The sequence below is a fragment of the Ambystoma mexicanum genome, chromosome 8, assembly GCF_040938575.1.
Source record: "Ambystoma mexicanum isolate Mex_15411 chromosome 8, UKY_AmexF1_1, whole genome shotgun sequence".
NCBI lineage: Eukaryota > Metazoa > Chordata > Amphibia > Caudata > Ambystomatidae > Ambystoma > Ambystoma mexicanum.
The window spans coordinates 340,606,302-340,627,596 of NC_090929.1; the positions used below are offsets into that span (position 1 = coordinate 340,606,302).

The following is a 21,295-nucleotide window of genomic DNA, read 5'->3' on the forward strand; positions in this document are numbered from 1 at the left end:
TAAAGAAGGCACTTTATGACCAGGACTGGATTGACTCATTGGGACAGTAACTGAGTATAAACTGTATGGGAAACATTGCACGGACATTAGAAGTTGAGGAACAACCCTACCTTATTCGGAAAAATTTCCATCGGATAAAGCTTGATCCCAATTCTTGAGAATACGCTTAAACCTGCTCCTGACAAAGGAGCTACTTGAAGTCAGGAAACCGGAGGTTTACAGGGATTATCGTAGTAGACTTTGCGGTCATCTGATGAAGAAATTCTTTTTAGATCACTATACACTAAAAGAGAGCCGTCCGGCTCCAGCTAATGCAAAGGACTAGGCTCTCTGTGACATTTGCCTTACTGGAACTTGTTACGGTTATATTTGAGAGACTTGATGCAACAGCTAAGCAAGCAACTGGACCTGTTTAGACAAAGATTAAGTTAGCCGCTAATGACAGAAATGTAAAGAGAAAGTGCAGCACCTTGATTTCTATTAATTTACTCTCATTTCTCCCTTTTATTTCTTTTTCCTTATGACAACTTTTTCTTTCTTTCTCCTTTGTTTTTTTTTCCTCATATGTATTGGTTATAAATGTAGCTGAAAGGTTTCATTGGGAATATTTTTCTGGATGCTAGGAGCACTCCTAAATTTACTGCAAGGTTACTTGTATTTGTATATAAAAAGTTAGCTGGGTACAAGGGAGATTAACCAGCCCTGACACTAGGTGCTGTTCAACATGTAAAACAACAGATGTCCATACATTTGTGGAACCCTTCTGTCCCTCACACACCAGGTGTGTATTAATTAACTACAAAAGAATTGTATACCAAAGTTTTAGATAAAAATAATCATATGTATTTTACTGTTGTCGTAAGAGAAATTATCAAATGGTATTATAACATTCAATTCGAAATTCTGTTTTTTTAAATCAAATATTTGTTTTTAGGGCCAATGGCCTCATCATGCCGATTATGTCTAAAAGTGCCAGTATTATAATTCATATTGTATGATATGATAAAGTTCTGCACTTGCATTGCCCACAATTTAAACACTTTCTTATTAAGGAACGGGTATTCATCTTGACATGGATAACAGGTGTCATTTATTGTTTTAATGCTTAGAATCATGAGCAGATTATTTTTTCTAGATGTATTCAAATGCAAAGATTAATATTGAATAAAAGCGCTGGTGATGAATGGAACATATTCCCGAAACGCGTTGAACGAATTTCTAAGATAAGAGAACACCAGGAACTTATCACTACAAATGTGAAAATTGGAGGAATCGATACAGCCGATTAATTTTTCTGAGAAACTACGTTTTTGATAAATCACAGAATTTAATTATTGTATGAAAAGCAGAAGACTACGATATGAATGTTGAGATATGTACTGTATGAATGTTGAGATATGTACTGTAACAGAGATTAGAATTGAATATATGTTAGAATACCATTTGATAATTTCTCTTACGACAACAGTAACATACACATGATTATTTTTACCTAAAATATTGGTATACAATTCTTTTGTAGCTAATTAACAAACACCGGGTGTGCGAGACACGGGAGAGTTCCTCAAATCTGTGGACATCTGTGGTTTTACAAGTTTCATTGGGAAACCATATGCGAATAATAAAAATAAAAATGAATTGAGCAACAGCACAGAACTTAGGAATTGAAATAGTCTGATGTTATTTTGAGAAAATGTATAGAATATGTCATACAGGATTACGCATAATTACTATGCTGCTTGGTCCGGATGGGTTTTGGCTTTTTACCAAGTGACTTGTTATTGTGAGACATTAGCATATCTCACTTTCAATGGTGGTGAAAACATTGTTTTTCTCCACTAGCACTTTAGTCATCGTTTTACTCTAGGTTTTAACAGCCTGCCAACCACCATTGCTGTATGTTCTGATTGGGCGTTTAACATTTATGTCACCTGTATGCACACCTCTTGTTGGTCAGTTATACTGCTTACTACTGTTTGGTTTTAATACTTTAACATCTTATTGACTGTGTATTTGACCATGTTTCTTAATATCTTTCATCTTATTATTCACTTGCATGTATGATCTAACTTCAATTTGAAGACCATTTTTGCCATGTGGTTTCGTTGTGCTCATTATTATTGCTGTTTGTGCATGTTCCATGTGCTTTTGTCATTTCGACATATTTGATGTATTTCATATCAGACGGCTTTATTTTTTGCCGTATTGTCATTTATTGGTATTATTGCTCTATGCATCTATGCACATGGCATTTTGTTATTTGTTCTGTCCGCATTGATCTACATGCTTTTGAGTCCACTCCATTATGGCCGCCAGGGTTATCATTTTATTGTCTGGCCCTTATTGAGCCAACTAACAGAGTGGAAGGACCACTTTCCATGTTGGATATGTATGCTTGTCCTCCCTCCTCCCCCTTACGTGATCAAGCGCTCAGTGGAGTGCGAAACGCGTTGTTAGAAGGTCATGCCCCACGGCGTCCTGCCTCTGTCTGTCTGCCTGTATTTTGCTGCCTCATGTGCATTTCCTTTTTTTTGCTTTGTTTATTTAATAAAATACCCCCTTTGTATTTCTTACATGGTGTTTTTTTTTTAAACTGATTTTGGAGTTTGGCATTTGCCTCTGGCCCGCGGGAGTGCGATTCATTCGCTCCTCCTTTCTTCTTGGGATAGATATATTATACATATATAAAAAAAGAATAGGGTGTTCAACTGTTGTTTCAATGTATGTTATGTGAAAAAAGGTGAAAGGTTTAAATTAAGCCAAAATACCAAATTAAAAAAAAAATTGTCTTTCAGAAATTCTTGTTTGAAAATCAAAACCGTTATCCTCCATGATCTCCTTCTTGGTAAGGCAAATGTCTCTTTCAAAATAAAAGTTCATAAGCCAAAGCAATTGTTTTCATCAGGATTCAAAACAAGTATTACCACATCACAGTTATTCTTCAATTGGAATACTTTTGTCAGGATTGCACAGCAAATTCCTTTGATGATGCCACAGTTTGTTAAAATTATATTAGCATAACTAGTTATTTCCACTACATCTTTCTGCCACAACACTTCTTCAAATTAACTTCTTCTTTCCTGGTACACTCACCTGACAGGACTAACTACTAATGGTCCCCTGCTTCACTCTCCTACCAGGAAGATAAACTCCTACAACTACAAATGATTTCAATGGAAATATCTGTTCCAGAGTTCTCCCCACCAGTATCCTTTGTGAGGAGGGCTGAACAATAGCTGCCTCTTTTTATAGTCTGCAGGGTTCATGGCAATGTGGGTTGCAGGTTCCCCCAAGCTGGTGTCCCTCAAGAAGGAGTATTGCACTCAGTTTGCCTCCTTATTGCTTTCTGATAGCCTCTTGGCTGTTGGCAATGTGCGTAACAAGTTTCCCCAGGTTGGGATCTTATAAAAAGGAAGTTGTGCCTTAAATGCGGTTTCACAGCATCTTGGCTGTTGATAATGCGGGTTACAGGTCTCCCCCAATTGGTGTTCCATAAAAGGGAAGTTACCCTCTTTCTGCCTCTGCACTTTATGTATTCGGTATTTAAAGTTGTTGGGTATGGCCCACTATCCTGCTCGTAGCGCCCAGATGTCACATTCAGTGTCAAGCTAACTCACTGGTGTTCTGTGGCATCCCCGCTGCTTCCGCTTCCTGCTCCTGTGTACCTTTAGCAGTCTGCAGGGCTGTTCGCTGGAGTCCTCATAGCTCTGTAGGGTCTTCGCTTCCACTTCTTCATTGAAGCATCTCACATTATGTTGGGAGCACATCTCCCATATGGCTGGGCTTCTCCTGCAGCCTTCAACAACGCTGCTTCCTGCTGCGCTCTCTCTGCCCTGCCGCACAACTTCTCGTCATGTGTCAACTTCAGCTGGCGTTTCTGCTGCTTTCATGGCAGACCCTGCATTCCGAACTGCTGTTGCCTCTACAATTCCTTCAGCGTCCTCTCCCAGCTGTAGCTTCTTCTGGGATTTAAATGTCCCGCTCAGGTGCCTCACACTACAACTAGACTGCTCATTATGTTCAATGGCACCTTTGATCCTCAATGACCGAGTCCTCCTTCCTCGTCCGAGTCACCACAGGCATTAAGGACCCTAGAGTCCATAGTGGTTTCAGTCCACTGCCATTTGTTTAGTCTTGATGGCTTTACAAATGAGAGTTGGAGGGGCAAATAAAAGGGGTGTGTTTTACACTTGAGGTTATCACCTCCATTTAAAGGTAGAATCATAACAATTAGAGAATGTTACATTTATTTCCCGATCTCCCAAGGTACCAACCTTAATCGGTCTAGCAGATCTTTCATAGCATGTGCTTTGGGTAGTTATATTGGAGGGGGTGTGCAGTCATAATGTCGACATCAATAATGTCGACAGTCAAAATGTCAACAAATTAATGTCGAAAATCAATAATGTCGACATACAAAAATGTCGACATTTTACATTAATGTCGACATTTTTTCGAAATGTATAAATAAATATATATTTATTGTTGTGTTGTATGTGTTGAGTATGAGGGGTGGGGGGTGGCAGGGGGTATTGGGTGAGAGGGGTTGGGGGGGACATCCCCATAGTAAATGATATTCTTTTTATTTATTTGTTTATTTATTTATTGAATAATAAATAAATAAATATATAATTACTATGTGTTGGGAATGAGGGTGAGAGGGTGGTTGGGGGGGGTGTGGGGGGGTGTCAGGGGGGGTGTTGGGTGAGGGGGGGTTGGGGGGGACCCCCCCCATAGTAAATTATACTCTTTTTGGTTATTTATTTATTGAAAAAATAAATAAATAAATAAATAATTAGATTGTGTTGAGTATGAGGGGTGAGAGGGTGGTTAGGGGGTGTGGTGGGGTGGCAGGGGGGTGTTGGGTGAGGGGGGGTTGGGGGGGGGACCCCCCCATAGTAAATGATACTTTTTGTTGGTTATTTATTTATTGAAAAAATAAATAAATAAATATATAAATAATTAGAATGTGTTGCATATGAGGGGTGGGAGGGTGGTGGTGGGGTTGCAGGAGGGTGTTGGGTGAGGTGTTGATAGTGTTAAGGGTTTATAGTCATATTGTCGGAAAAAAAATGTCGACATTTTTTTTTCGACATTATGACTTTTTACATTAAAAGTATAGAATGTCGACATTATTATTTTCGACATTTTTTTGTCGACATTATGACTATAAACCATTGGAGGGACCTGCACACTGATAACAAGCCATTAGGTATTTGTGAACTATAGGATCCATCCTCAAATGAAGATTAATACTGCGTCCCACCCAAAGGAGTCACAACTTCCCCCTGACAGCCATCTCCTCCCGTATGATCCTCACTCTGATACCACCCCCAGGGTTAGCGTAAGGTAGCAACTGCCTTTCGCTGGCAACACGGGAGGAGACTTTAGGCTGGGGTTCAGTGATGGCTCTGCAGGATTCACTACAGTTCCCTGTGAAGAGTTTTGCAGCAGAGCGTGATGCTGTCCATGCCAATTTTTAACATTTTGAATCAATTGGGTCTTTTTGGCTAGTCTTTTGTATTGTGCAGTTGAATTCATTGCCCATGTGATGCTAGTGTGTTGTCCGCCAGCACTAAGTTTTTCTCTGCCCTGAAGAAGGCTGGGTATTTAAAACTACCCACACTGTTGGCCAAAACTTGGCAGTTTTAATTGACTTATTTGTCCGTGATTGTTCTAAATATTGATCATGTTGTGCTATGTTGGATGCAGGTGTTAACTTACTGTAACACCACCTGTTTCAGAGTAGTGGCGCACAGTGGTCAAACTGATGGCGCTAGCTGAGATTTAAATACCGGCAATCTGTAGGTTTACAATTTGTAATGCACATGCACTTTATCTTTGATGTTGTTTGTGATGTGTTGTGATTGAGGTGAGCATATAGTATTATGATTAGGTTTGTATGACTAGTGGATGGCTTGGTAGGTACGAGAGTTGTACCCTTGATTTTTTATGAATATCCCCAGTATTGCCTATGAATGGTGTGTATTTTTGCATATGTTCAAATATATGGTGATGTCTATTTTTGTTCCAAAGTTGTACTTTGTTGCACATTTAAATAAATATTGATATGAAATAAATCAAGTAAAATTGATTCACATCAGTGAGCATCAAATTATTGGACTGGTGTTTGACACTATACAGAATGTATGTTCTAACTCATAATTGTTTGTAGGACTCCCCCCTTTTCTTGTTTTAGGTTTATCAGATACATTAGGGTGAGATGAATTGGTCAGCAAGAGCAAAAGATTAGGTAAAATACCCAATCATACAGCCGCTCTTTGGAATCCCAAACTGGGTTTTGTATTTGTTGCAATTTTACTGTGTACAATTCCGGTGAACCAATCTTGGAAAAAATTCGAAATTCAAATTTGTAATGGTTTTTCAATGTTGATTTTATCCATCAAGCGAAAGTTCTTTTATGAAAAAAGTGACAAGTAATCACTAATAGTGTTCTTAGTGAGGAAGAGTTTGCCATAAGTCACTATATCCGTAGACTTATATTGTACCAATGCATTTCGGAATACAACAATTCCTTCATCAGGGCAAGTCTGATCTATTTAAACATAACATTTACATGTAATTGTGCCAGTCATACCATGGTTAATATCCATATATAATAAATCCCATATTCAAAAAGACATAAGTATGTAAACATAAACATGAACAGTCATCATCCAAGTAGTTGAGAAAAACGTGAAGGTAAACACATACCCGACAATGTAGTGAGCAGAATCAGTAGGCAGGTTGAAAAATAAAGAAACAAATCAGATCAGTACAAAGTTAAGTTAAGATGTCCTATAACTAAAATGGAGGGAATTGGGTCCATTACCTGATGTAGGTGAATAATGGCGAATCTGTGTTTCAGAGGCCAGGCTGCTACACCGCGTTCGGCGAGCAGTTGCTGTAAATAGTAAATTATGTTTAAAGGGCCTAACCAAAGTGTAGCTAATCGCTTAAAGTAAGAGCAAACGTGGATTGTAGCTTACCGTATGTAGAGAACAGTGCGGAGAAGTTCTCTCTGCGTCTGCCGAAAGCAGACTGTCCTCGTTGCATCGGCGCGTTGCCGAGCAACCTGGTTTTATAAGACACGTGATTGAAAGCAGACTGTCCTCGTTGCATCAGCGCGTTGTCGAGCAACCTGGTTTTGTAAGACACGTGATTGAAAGCAGACTGTCCTCGTTGCATCGGCGCGTTGCCGAGCAACCTGGTTTTATAAGACATGTGATTGAAAGCAGACTGTCCTCGTTGCATCGGCGTGTTGCCGAGCAACCTGGTTTTGTAAGACACGTGATCGCGGCTTCACGATGAAGAGGGCGAGCCACGATCCGTGTCTGTAAACAAGCCAATGGGCTTGAATATGATAAAAATAACTAATATTAGGACCTCCTGGGTTAGAAATGAATAAATTCATCGCATAAAAATCAAAAGGGATAGATAGTCCGTCGTCCATGGACATAGAAAAAATACAAAAAGTAAATAATCAAAAATGACTCAAATGGATGGCAGTAATGGCTGTTTCATGAACACCTCTCATGAGGCTGTGTTATTATTAATGTGTGCCTTAATGGGATTATGTAATAAATAGAACCTAGGGAGCAACCCTATGGCTGTATCTTATACTAATAGTGTGTGCCTTAATGCCGCTAGTGGTGTCGTCCAGGCAGACGGCACCTTGGGTCCTGGATGAAGCTCCAGGATGCGCAGCATGCAGGTCACAACATGGGGAACAATTCCTATTCATATAAATGTATTAAACTAAAACAATTTCCAGTGACCATCAGCATTCAGGTCATATGCGTACTGGTGTCAATCCAAACAAAAAGATGCAACATACAATTAGAAAAAACAATTAGAGAAAACAATTAGAGAAAACAGTGGAAATTTAGTTTAATACATTTATATGAATAGGAATTGTTCCATGTTGTGACCTGCATGCTGCGCATCCTGGAGCTTCATCCAGGACCCAAGGTGCCGTCTGCCTGGACGACACCACTAGCGGCATTAAGGCACACACTATTAGTATAAGATACAGCCATAGGGTTGCTCCCTAGGTTCTATTTATTACATAATCCCATTAAGGCACACATTAATAATAACACAGCCTCATGAGAGGTGTTCATGAAACAGCCATTACTGCCATCCATTTGAGTCATTTTTGATTATTTACTTTTAGTATTTTTTCTATGTCCATAGACGATGGACTATCTATCCCTTTTGATTTTTATGCGATGACTTTATTCATTTCTAACCCAGGAGGTCCTAATATTAGTAATTTTTATCATATTCAAGCCCAATGGCTTGTTTACAGACACGGATCATGGCTCGCGCTCTTCATCATGAAGCCGCGATCACGTGTCTTACAAAACCAGGTTGCTCGGCAACACGCCGATGCAACGAGGACAGTCTGCTTTCGGCAGACACAGAGAGAACTTCTCCGCACCGTTCTCTACATACGGTAAGCAACAATCCACGTTTGCTCTTACTTTAAGCGATTAGCTTCACTTTGGTTAGGCCCTTTAAACATAATGTACTATTTACAGCAACTGCTCGCCGAACGCGGTGTAGCAACCTGGCCTCTGAAACACAGAATTCGCCATTATTCACTTACATCAGGTAATGGACCCAATCCCCTCCATTTTAGTTATAGGACATCTTAACTTACCTTTGTACTGATCCGATTTGTTTCTTTTATTTTTCAACCTGCCTACCGATTCGGCTCACTACATTGTCGGGTATGTGTTTACCTTCACATTTTTCTCAACTATTTGGATGATGACTGTTCATGTTTATGTTTACATACTTATGTCTTTTTGAATATGGGATTTATTATATATGGATATTAACCATGGTATGACTCGCACTATTACATGTAAATGTTATGTTTAAATAGATCAGACTTGCCCTGATGAAGGAATTGTTGTATTCTGAAATGCATTGGCACAATATAAGTCTACGGATATAGTGACATATGGCAAACTCTTCCCCACTAAGAACACTATTAGTGATTACTTGTCACTTTTTTCATAAAAAGAACTTTCGATTGATGGATAAAACCAACATTGAAAAACCATTACAAATTTGAATTTCGAATTTTTTCCAAGATTGGTTCACAGGAATTGTACACAGTAAAATTGCAACTAATACAAAACCCAGTTTGGGATTCCAGAGAGCGGCTGTATGATTGGGTATTTTACCTAATCTTTTGCTCTTGCTGTTTTTCTGGGTTTGGGCGTCTCCAGGCCTTTTTCAGCCAGCTCCTGTACATAGGTTCTAACTTCTAAATAGAGACTAATCTCATCAGAGACCTTTAAGAACACCATAAAAGTAATACCCCTGTGGTGCCCACTGAAATTTGCTTCCTGAGAAGAATTGGTCCCCAGATTCTCTAGAGGAAGAACTAAGAAATAATACGATCCAAAAGTAGGCCTGTCAGCTGCTAAGTGGTAGTTGCTTCTCTTGCATTAGAGCACAGAGACCCAACTCTCTCCAGAGCCTTGTGTTGATTGCAGCACGAATCTCTGCGGCAAAACCTGCCACAGCCCCTTTTGGGAATCGAGTATAGGCTTGGATGTGCAGTGTATAAAAAGAAATCATGACATCACTTCTCTCAACCAAAACATTCTTGCTTCCCAGTACGCCGAGCATTACACTTATGGTAATGAGAAGAGTCCCCCCCATGCACATATCTGCCATTACCTTGAAGACCTCTTCATAAAATACATCTAGCAGACAGTGAAGGACACAGAAGGGCAAAAAAAGAGATAGACACCCAGAAAGAGAATTTGACCTTAAAGTGAGACTATGAAAATTGCGATGCCGCTGATGGGGTTTGAGGAGGAGGCTAGATTATGCAAATATTCTCATATTTACCGCTGTGTCAGACCATGCTATGCTAGGGCACAATCACAGAGCCCCCAAAATTAAAAAGTCAATTGGCAAGGGCCTCCTTTCAGACTAGCCAATGACACCTTGCAGATATTTCATCTTAATGACCGTTGTCTTGCATGGAGTAATGATACGTGGCCTAACAATTAAACTACAATACCAACTGATCTAGACAAGCACATACCTCACTGGAAGCATAGCATTATCATGCTAGCAGGTATGTGTCACTGACAGCTTACTGTATGTACTTAGCCACTTTGTACCACTATTCTACATGCAAGGTGATGCTAATGCCAATTTCCAAATACCATCTATGTGGCCAATTGTAACCACTGCTCTCCCACTTGCATTTCTTCCCTTCAAACAAGTATACAAATTAATTTTATTTTTTACCAAATTTCACAGTGGCAAGCCTTTTAAGGGCCAGTCACTCTGAATATGCTCCACACACCCATGTGGGTGCTCGGAGCCTGCAATGCACTAGTTTAATGCATGTAAGGGGGCTTGGCAGTGCATATTTGAGCTACTGAGCAGCCACCTGTGAAACGCACAGGTCACCTTAGAGCATAAGGTGGTTTTCTAAAATGAGCGAGAATCAAAACAAAGTTTAAAATACGCATCCTCTGCGCTTTTTCATTTGCACAAATGTTTGAGAATCTAGCCCAGTTTGTACATTTACTATAGCACATATGTAGCATTTTCACCTTTCTGTGGGAAATAGATTGATAATATGCAATCCGGAAATTTTAAATGCATTTTGATACATTTGAGTGCCATGTTTTTCAGAAGACAGCTCAGTGCTGTGTGATGAGTCCTGAGAAGTCATTACTAAACCACAGCCTAGGATCTCTTCCCACATGGGCAGGGAAAGGCAGCCGCTACCTGATCCTGGACTTGGGCGTGGCATCATGAGGATCTCATGGAGGAGATTGCTGTCAGGGGGAAGGGGTGACTCCCTGGGGAGAGACACTGTATTCAACTTCTTTTGAGGATGAAGACCCTATAATTCCCAAATATCTAATGGCATGCTGTCACTGTCAAAGTCCCTCCCATGAGAAAACCCAAAGAACATTCTATGGAAAGTCACCTAGACCAAATACGTTTTATACTTCAGGAATTCATTAATCAAATGTGACATCCTCTAATTATCATGATTATGTTGTAGGTAGAATTCCTAACCCCAATACTATATCACATGTCCTTCACATAACACCTACAAGCTCCAATTACATTCAGTTCACAAATCAATCAGAATTAAAACAGACATGAAAAAGCCAAAACCACTATGCACTTCAAGATCCATAATGCCTGTGGTACTGGGATGAGGAAGAGGAAGAGGAACAGAGTTAATGAGGATCAAAAGGTGCTACAGAAAGAACTGTGTGGTCTAGTTGTTTGAAGTTAAAGCACCTAAGCGGGACATTTAAACTGGAGAATGAGCCACAAATATGTGAAGGAGTAGCAGAAGCAGTTAGGCGAGAGACCGAAGCAGTTGGAGAGGAAGCAGGAATGCAGGCACGAGCTGAAGCCGATGTAGGAAAAGAAGGCATGCGGTTTTACAGAGTGCGCACAGCAGGAAGCAGAGTCATGGTCTTCAGCAGGGAGAGAAGCCCACCTGTGTGGGAGACGTGCTCCCAACCCAAGTCACTCAAAGAGGCTGGAGGACGCGTAGACTCGATGGAACAGGTGGAGCTCCAGAGAAGGGCCTTGCAGACAGTGGAAGGTACGGGAGAGCGGTCAAAAAGGTTGCCAGTCTGCAGAGGGTAAGCCGCAGCAGAAAGGAGTGACACAGAGCCGCCAAAAGAAATTTGAGTTGGCCTGCAGGAGAAGGTAACCCTGAGGCACTCAGAGCAGACCATTATATAGTACCAAGCAAGTTTAAATACCAAGCAAGTAAAATAAAAAAAGGAAAAAAAAGGGTGCAAGTCTCCTTTTATGTGATGTCAACTTGGGGAACTCTGTAACCCACATTGCCAAAAGACTATAACTAAGAGATAAAAGGCAAACACAAGCGCAATTCTACTTTCCTGAGACACCAGTTTTGGGAAATCTGTAACCCATATTGCCAACAGTCAGGAGTCTCTGAAGATATGCAACCATTGTTCAACCCTCCTCACATGGGATAATGGTGTGGAGAGCCTTGGAACAAATATTGCCATTAACAGAAGAAACCAATTGTGGTAGTAGTACTTTTTCTTCCTGGCAGGCGAATATACCAGGAAAGAGAATTGCTTTGAAGAAATGTGGTTATGGTAAAGCAAATTAAAAAAAAAAATTAAAAAGTGCTCTGGAAAGAAACTGTTAACTTTATCATCTTGACAAACTGTTGCATCACAAAAGATAGTTGATGTGCTATCCTGACAAAAGGATTCTATTGAAAGACTAATTGTGATATTCTAATATCTGCTTTATATCCTGAGAAAAGGATACGATGTGGTTTTTTAATAGGTGTTTTGCCAAAGAGACATTTAGTTTACCAAGTGGAAGGACGCATTGGATGGAAGAGACATTTTGTGTTGAACTGAACAGAACTTTGTTAAATCCGAACTGTTTTCCAAGATTTTCCTGACTTGATCCAGAGGAAGGGATCCAAACCCTGGTCGCAAGGAGTACTATTAAGAAATAGGTTTGAACTTTTGCATTGTTTTGTTGAACCAACACTTTGGTTATATGTATTAGCGGAAGGGTCAGATACATTTGCACACTGGGACATTTTTCTAGTTGTCTAGGCAGGAACATTCTCATTGGGATAGGGATAGAGGCGTTTATCTCACCCCTCTATTTTTAAAAAAATTGCAAACATTGAGAAAAATAAGACTTTCTGTCCGTCTCGCATTTCTGACCACTCAGAGTTGTAAACACTCATTACAGAGATTTCCATTCATATCCAAGATCACTTTACCAAATTCCAGAAAGGCAGACTCAGCCTTTCTATGTCCGGGGGCGGTAAAATGGTCTTTACATATGCTTTTGTGATAGTAACACCTACTGCTCTACAACACCATGTACTTGCACCAGATAGCGCTAGTTATACAATGTAACATTATATCAGTATGATGCAGGTATAGTGCATGGCACCTCCAAATGAGGGTTGTAAAAACTAGCAGCCACCCCAATACAGAACATGTGTTAGTCAGTAGAGGGGATTAGGAAGTCAAATTCCAGATTGTGGCACCAAAGTGGTGAGACTCATCCTGGCTTTGCCGGCAGACGCTATAATGATCCTGGACAAATCATCTCATCTCACAGTATAGCACTTTTCTGCCTTCTGTGAAAAGGTTTGCCTTCTGTGACGAATCCACCGAATTCTTCCCTTATCCCCAAAGGGGAGGGGGAAACCACCGCCTTTGGAACAAGTGAGGTGAGCCTGCTAAGCAATACCCTCCCTAGGGGACAGGGAATGCGGGATCCTAAAGGGGGTGATCCCCACGCCCCACTACGGGGACAAGGAAGGGTCAAGCAAGGGTCTTATTCCACCTCCCTTTATTCCAAAGTACAGGGTTTGCCCTGTGCAACTAATTAAAATATGGGTTCTGAGAGCCAACTCAAAGAAACACGTGCATTCCTGGGGATGAATCCCAATAACAAGTTCTGGAATCTCTCTTGTTTATAAACATAAATGTGTATTTTTGTTTTGTGCATGAATAATAAATTGATCAGAACAACAAAAGTAGTTGAAGTCAAGAAACATTTGTTTTTTGGGGGGAAATGCCAGTGTGTACATAAATTCACAAACAAAATTACCCAAAAATGGTTTTTAAATAATTAAAACCATTGTGCAACATCAGTACATATACCAATTATAAAACAAATAAAAAATCAACTGGATGTACAGTTTTTACAGAAATTCCACTCAGTTTGTTTCCAAAAAGTGAGTATTATGAGGAATAATCTGCAGATACACTGCGCCTTTCGGGATTGTGATTTCTCCCTCATCAGGTGTGATGCATCCTGTCTTACTAAAAGGAATGATATTGTTTTGATATTTTGATTTAACTTGCTAATAGTTAATGTGCATTTAGGATTACTTCACATGGAGTCATACTGACCTGTGTTTTTAAAGATAAAACTCTTAAATGTCTCATTGGGGAGTTGGACAGATCTGTTCCCAACTACATTCAAATGTATTAAGTATTCAACACATTTGAATAAAAAATAGATCCAAATTCAGCCCATTCTATCTTACAACTAGACTTAGATCAGAGTGTTGAGGTAGCCATAATTCTTATTCTGTAAGGAGGACTTACTTTGTGTTGTTCAGATGCTCCAAAATACCGACAAGATGAAAGAACCGTGTGGTCTGCTCTTCAATTGAAGGTGGAGCCCATAAGTACATCCGAGTACAGAAAGTTCAAACCACTCCTGCAAAACAATCAGGAGATGCAGCGGTTTAGACCAGTGTCGACTTGTACACTGCAGTCACATTTAGCATCGATATGCATGTGTATGTCCTATGTAACAAACTCATGGTGGCAACAGTAAAGACAGACACAAGTGATCACAGTTCATGGGTGTTTATTAAACTTTAAATTCAAGGTGGAAAAACACCTAAACTAAGCCTAAATCTAAGATGGGAGCAAGCGTTGACCATCAAATGAAAAATAAGGCTGTCCTCGTGGAGTCTTGTCAAAGTAAAAAGGCACATACATACATACATACATACATACATACATAAAATGTAGACTATTGCCAAATCCTTACAACCAATTACAGAAAGACTATGCGGTAGGGTTTTCAATAAAGAAAGGAGTGTTCACAAATAAGAAGTCAGGATGTGATTGCAAGGGGTCTCCCTTCCCCACGTTTGCAGCACAGGACCAGGTGGGTCTCCTGAGCACACTCTAGCTTTCCCAGCACAAGCCGACAGTTCCGCCCCAGCTATCAGGTTCTACGACGGTTAAAGTCTCTTTTCAATAAAAGGTCTCTTGCCTTCGATGGCCTAATGGTTCAACAAACAAATACAAATGTTCTGTTCCATGGATGGTTTTGAGTGACAGCTTCACCCCTTGCTCCCTCTTTTCTGGGCGCAGACACCTCACGGTCTTACTCAACAATGTAATCAAACAGTTCCTTAATCAGTGAACTTTGGGTGATGTTTTTCCACCCTTGGATCTTCCCCGGCCATGCTCGGACCCTATATGACAAAGGGGACACGTTACTTCCCCTTATCTTGCAATACTTCTTGCTTTCACGAATCTTAATGTCTTTTAAACAGCAGCACAGGTTTGACCTGTATTTGTCCGCCTCCCTTTGCCAGGTTCCCTCAGTAAGGTTCACATCTGTCAACACAATGCCGATAGGGACTTCAGACTTCGCCACTTCTCGTTAGCATCCCTCTGCCGGGTTCATTCTTGTCAACCTTTGGAATACTGTTCGTATGCTCATTTCACCAAGCAGGGTTGATTTCCCTTAGTTTCTCAAAGACTCAACGGTACAGAAGATTTTACAAGACCCCTGCATGACCACTTTAACCTCTTTCGCCTTTTCCCAAGGCCTTCTCGTTACTGTAGTTCAACAGCAGGGTAATTGCCTAGCATTTCTCAAGTGTACACCCACGTGGTGTTTGGTTCTGTTATGCTGGCTTTCCCCTTTACTTGTATCAATAGTTATTTGTTCATTCAAAGTAAAATTAGGGAAGACTGGAACCATTGGGCCATGGGTCTCTCCTCGACTTGGCTGTCAGCGGAGGAGGTGCCCTGGTACCGTTGACAGACATCGGCTGCAACACACACTGGCTATTGTTTGCGGTCTTACAATTCCTTCTCTTGAGGCTTCATAGGTCTCTGTCGATAAGGGGAAGGTCACTTCCACCCGCCCCCTTAGTATCCTTTCAACACGCGCCGTCTTTTGAACTGCCGTGCTAGTTATCTCTCACGTCGTGCGGTCTTCCTTGCTCTAGTTTGCTGTCATGCCCCACCTTTTATCCCTGTGGGGAAGGGAAAGGGCCATGAGGTGTGTGTGTGATCCTGATAAATTGCCCGATTCTGCCTGACCCTCGGATTGAGACATGTCAGGTGAACAGTTTTAACATTAGTCAGTTTTTATCACTGTGTAAAGAGGTTTTTGGGTTGGAAAGGGGAACGGGGGGGTGGCAGAGATTCCAGACACCTTATGGGATAGGAGGGGGGAAAAGGTGTTCTATGAAAGTATAGATTTAGTACAAGGGGATGTGGTAAATTCAGAAGGGCAAGATTTGTAGGGTTTGTGGAACAAACGGGAATGACCAGGATTGCTGTCATAAAATAAACAGGGGGAATTGTGGGAAGGGTAGTGTTTGGTCCAAATAGACTGGGAGTGTGACAAACCATAATCAAAGGGGTGTGGAGAAGAATGACTGGGAGTGTTCGGGCAGGAAACAGAAAAACAGGGATTCTGGGAGTTGTGTCTTTTTTAAAGTAACCGGGTTTGGGCTCCTAGGGGATTTGCCAGATGTGTAGGGGTGACGGGATACGAGTCGGGGAGCTTCTTTGGAAGGAAGGAAGGTAGATGTTGCCTAACCAAGGAAAACACCCGGGACTTTGCCCTCCTCACTTTCCACTTCGGTATTATACCGGAACTCACCTGGGGCATTCCTCTGAGCACAACCCCCTGCACCCCTCACTCGTACACCCCCAGGGTTGGGATGTGAGAGCGCCACCCCTTCCCTGGCCACCTGAATAAGGGATTCCTAGTGTCTACTTGGGAGAATGCCCTCAGGGGCTATGTCAACACCTATATGGCCAATTTAGAAGAACATGTACTCAACAACATACAGTGGAACACGCATCTAAAATGCCTATATAGGTACATAGATGATATCTTTGATATTTGGTCTGGAACAGCTGAACAACTTAGATTTTTTTTTACTATGCGAACATCACTTTTCTTAGAATTATATTTACTTCCAAATCCAGTACTACCTTAGTAGAATTCCTTGACATGCTAATCTATGCGAAGGGAGTCTTCAAACAACTGTCTACACCAAACCGACAGACAACAATAGTGTCTTAACTCTATTTGTTGCCTCCCTCTCATAAACACCAGAACTAATAGAATCTTCCCTTGCATTCCCGGCAGGGACATAAAAACCTCTTTGACGCCAACAGAGAGGGAGAGAATCAGCCAGAGTGAGAAATGCCAGCTTGCGCAGCCATGCAGAGAAGGGAGCCCTTCCCTCGTAGGAGGAACAGAGAGCGGAAGAGCCACGCAGTCAGCGCAGTGGGTGGAGATCCAAGGAGGAGTGCCTGCCCGTGGAGTGCTACTGCTTTGATGCAGGCGAGGAGCCCGACAAGCTCCGAGTCGCTGAGGAAGGAAGGAAGCCCATGCCTACGATGATGTACAGGTTCTTTCCTGACTGACAATCCCAGAGAGTAAGAAGAGACGCGAGAGACCCTACTGCACAGACCAGGGTCAGGTCAGGAGCCTGCGCTGGCTAAAGAGACTATCTCCCCTAGCGAACACTGCCACTGGGAAGCAGGTGCACAGCAGGCTACAAAGAGCGGATGGAGGGCGAGGCCAGCATGAAGCCCACGCTAAGCTGAGAATTCACATATCCCAAGAGAGGAGGGAACAAGGGAAGTAGGGTTGAGCAGAACCATCGGCCATGATGGGCTGAACATTTGCTTACCCCAAGAGAGGGGAAGAGAACAAAAAAGCAAAGCAGGATTAAATCTTGGCTGAGCATCTGCATACAATACAAGAAGGACTATCTGAGAAGCAGAGCGTGGTTGAGCAGACCCATAGCCCACGCCAGGCTGAGAATCCACCTACCCCACAAGAAGGGGAACACATTGAGAAACAAAGCAGTGCTATGCAGGCACACAGCCCACTCCGGGATGATAATTCTAATCCCCCAGGGATGGGTGAGGAAACAGAACAGAAAAGTAGGGTTGGTGAAGCCCATAGCCGACACATTGCTGAGCATCTGAATACCAGACGAGGGGTTGATGGAAGCGATAACAAGAATAGAGCTGAAGAGGTCCATAGTCCACGAGAGGCTGAGAATAGGAATATCCCACAAGTGCGGGGGGGGTGGGCGGGCAAAGAATCCTTTTTTGTGAATGATGCCGACAAACACAGAAGAACTAAAAAGAAGATTACATCCCAGGAGACGGGATAAAATAGGAACTGTTCTAACTGCCCGACAAAGCCGCTGCTTTGGTCAAAAGGAAAACAGAACTACAACAACAGGCCAAACCCTGGAAAAGACTTCAGAACTCTTAGGTGGGGGTCAGATTACCAGCCACCACTACTTCAGCTAAGCGGAAGTAAATCCTAGCCTACCCAAAGGCTTATGTTTTTTCAAAGTGGTAGGGCAGAGGTTAGGATAGCGTACCTTTGAACGGAGGACAGAGTTTCGTTGTAAGACATCCTGATAAGCAACAGTTTATTGTTTTGCACAGTAGGGACATCTTAGAAGTAGGGTTCAGAAATTTCTTTTAAATAAAAGTATTTTGTTCGAACAGGTCCTCTTGCCCGTCTCCCATATCTGACCTACCACAAGTGGTGTCAAAAGTGGGATTTGAACCCGACACACTGTTGGGGCCCATGTTAGTGAGATACCTAAAATCCCAGCACTAAACTCCCAGAAAATGTCACTCTCCGGTGTATTGGTTTTGATTCTTTCAGCACCCAATAAACAAAGCAGTATCCCACTGGGGTGAGCATCTTCCCTCCCCAAGGCAGCCAATTCTGGCTTAGCCTGGCGATATCATGATGTTGCAGCAAGGGTTGTAGACCCAGAGTCTCATGCAGAGATTCAAGTAGTGGCACACAATTCAGGAACCCAAATGTATATGGTGAAAGAAGGAGAGCCCGTTGCCCGGGAGATCATCGAAAAAGCAATACGCCCTGCTTTACAAGAATTTGAGAATCTGCCCCAACCATCGTGCGGCTCCCTAGGCTTTGGGAAAGCCGACAGAAACCTGACACCATCTTGCCTGACTAGACACAGAGTAAGAACCAGAAGCAGACAATCCTATGAAAGGGCTACCTCTAAAAGGTCAGGGGGCTGGGAGCAAAATTGGCCTTTTTGTTTCAAGAAAAATGGTCTACTGGGGTTGTAGCGCGCGAGATGGCACCCGGAAAACCCAGCTTGTCATCTCCAGGAGCCATAGAAGGGTGGTAATGAAATTGGCGAATGTACACTTAACGGCGGGTCATCAGGGTGTGATCAAGACTCCAGATCAAGTCCTTAAATTGTATTGGACTGTGTGTATACACCAATGTTAAGACATATGCAGCCAATTGTGACCACTGTCAGAACACGTTTGCTACACCCATGCCAAGAGCTCCCTTATAACCAGGGCCAATTATTTATGTACCTTTTTCGAGAATCACAATTTACATAGTGGGCCCAAATATCCGACCCATCCATGATTAGGCGACCAGTTATCTGGAGGCCTTCCTCCTTAGAAACAACAAGCCAACACATTTTCAAACACCTTATTCCCATCCTTTCACAAGTTGGATTCCTGAAGGAAATGCTCACCGACAAGGGCACAGCATTTATGTTCTACCGAATTCAAGAGGTAAAGGAGGTGCTGAATATAAAAACACTGAAAAGTCCAGTGTGTTTTGGTGAGGTGCAATGTGGAGACGCTGCGCTGATCTGTCCCTCACTGCTGTTTCTGCAAGTCTTTCTCCACTTTCCATGAGCCTGCCTGGAGGTGGGGCTCAAATACTCCAACATACGCAGAGCAGTGCTCTCAGTGTATTTTGGTGTTTGGGCATGTGGGCCCATGTGGATCACCCCTGCAATCAACAAACCTGTATCCTGAACCTGCACCAACACCATCAGTAAGCCCTCATCACAAGTCACTTTGTACTTACACTTAAATCTGAGAGCCCTGATGGAGGCGTTGAAATATTTGACTCTACTTCAAGCCTGACTATTAATTGCAGCGACCTACCCCCCCAACGTTAATTCCCTGCCGTATAATCCATTTGCGAAATCATATCCCTGGAAGGAAACACAGTCGGCCTAACATACTGAAAGTGTGATTGTGAGGCTTTAGTTAGGCACGAAGTGTCCCGAAAGTGGCCCGATATTGGTGGTCAGTGGACGGTTGAGGAGAGGGGGGGTGAGATGTCCAAGAAGCTAGCGAAAAGAGACCTTGGGGAATCTAGAGGGATTGCAGAAAGAGCAAGAGAGTCTTCGTAGCTCAAGAATCCCATTGGAGGGAGATCAGTCTAGAAACGGAGAGCAATGCTGTACTAGAGACTTTGGGGAGGCTATACACCAGATAAGAGCACTACAACATCAGCAGCGCTAATAGATAAGTATCCCCATTACTTACCAGCTTACTTCTGGCCTCTCTTCTTGGTTCAGACCCACCCCTACCCCCATCAGAGATAGCCGCCATCCTACATCGAACACTCTGGCACAGAAAAAGCATAATTTGTCCCAACTAGCACTGACACGACGATAACGGAAGCGGCCTTTGCGGATGAAGTGATAAATGTGGACAAATCAAAAGTGTTGGCTGCAAAGGAAAAAACTAGCACCACAGAACATGCTTTACCAGCAGGCTCGATTGGGATCCGTGCAAATGGATCTAGGGAGCAGGATCCCTTAAATCCCAAGCTAGCTCGATCTGTCAGAGGTGGAAATACAGAGATCAAATCAAAACTACCTCTACCAAAAGACACAAGCCAAAATGTTAGGATTCTTCAGAAACCAAACAACCTAGACCAACTCCCATATCAACCAATTGAACTGGCCTCTTTCAAAGGCTGTAATCTAGTAAAAATCGAAGAATAAGCCTCTCACTACTCAGCAAACAAATCTTACAGAAACACAGAAGAAACTCACAGTACTGAAATGAAAATGGAGGTGAGCACCCCATCCTAGCACAGGACCAAATCAATTGGATGTTTCCTCTGGATCCAAAGGTCATAATATAAATCCAGACCATAACAGATGTAATCAGTCTGTGGCAAGTATGGTGGGGGAAGCAGCACGAGAACTGACTAATGGCAAACTATTGGAAGGCATATTAGGGGTGGACGCCCAACCCCCAAACTCAACCATATCTAGAATGCCTACTTTGTCTCAAAACGTATCACTTGGTTGTTTGAGGGGTAGGGGGGGGCGGAAGGGGGTTTGAGAACGCCTCTGCAAAAAAGACAAAGCGTTAACTCGAATCCGACTAAACAGGAGGCATTGCCATGGTGGCCAATCACGGAGGAGGTCACAAACACGGAAAAGGAAGTCCAGGGATACACTAAGAAGGACCGACATTCCCTAGGATGTGCTACCTCAAATCATCAAACTGTTGATCCGACACTCACGGCTATACAACACGACATTGAAGACCTGCAAATGAAAATTAAACATCTGAAATCTAGCAGTAATACCAATAACAACATGGCTAACGACTCGTTGAAGTGTACTGTCGACGGGGAAGTGGACACTAGTTGGGATCGA

The 21,295-nt window shown here is 42.3% G+C and overlaps 1 protein-coding gene across 4 annotated transcripts in view; it reads right to left on the bottom strand.

The window, feature by feature from the left end:
• The window catches only part of EXD3 (exonuclease 3'-5' domain containing 3), a 3,187,846-nt gene that overhangs the window by 3,095,628 nt on the left and 70,923 nt on the right, over positions 1–21,295 (bottom strand). For 2 of the 4 annotated variants that reach the window (XM_069609779.1, XM_069609782.1), the window contains exon 2: positions 14,136–14,250. The exons of the other annotated variants lie outside the window; for them this stretch is intronic. The gene's annotated coding sequence lies outside the window, so the exon portion shown is untranslated. The remainder of the gene's footprint in view (positions 1–14,135; positions 14,251–21,295) is intronic. 4 annotated transcript variants of the gene reach the window in all.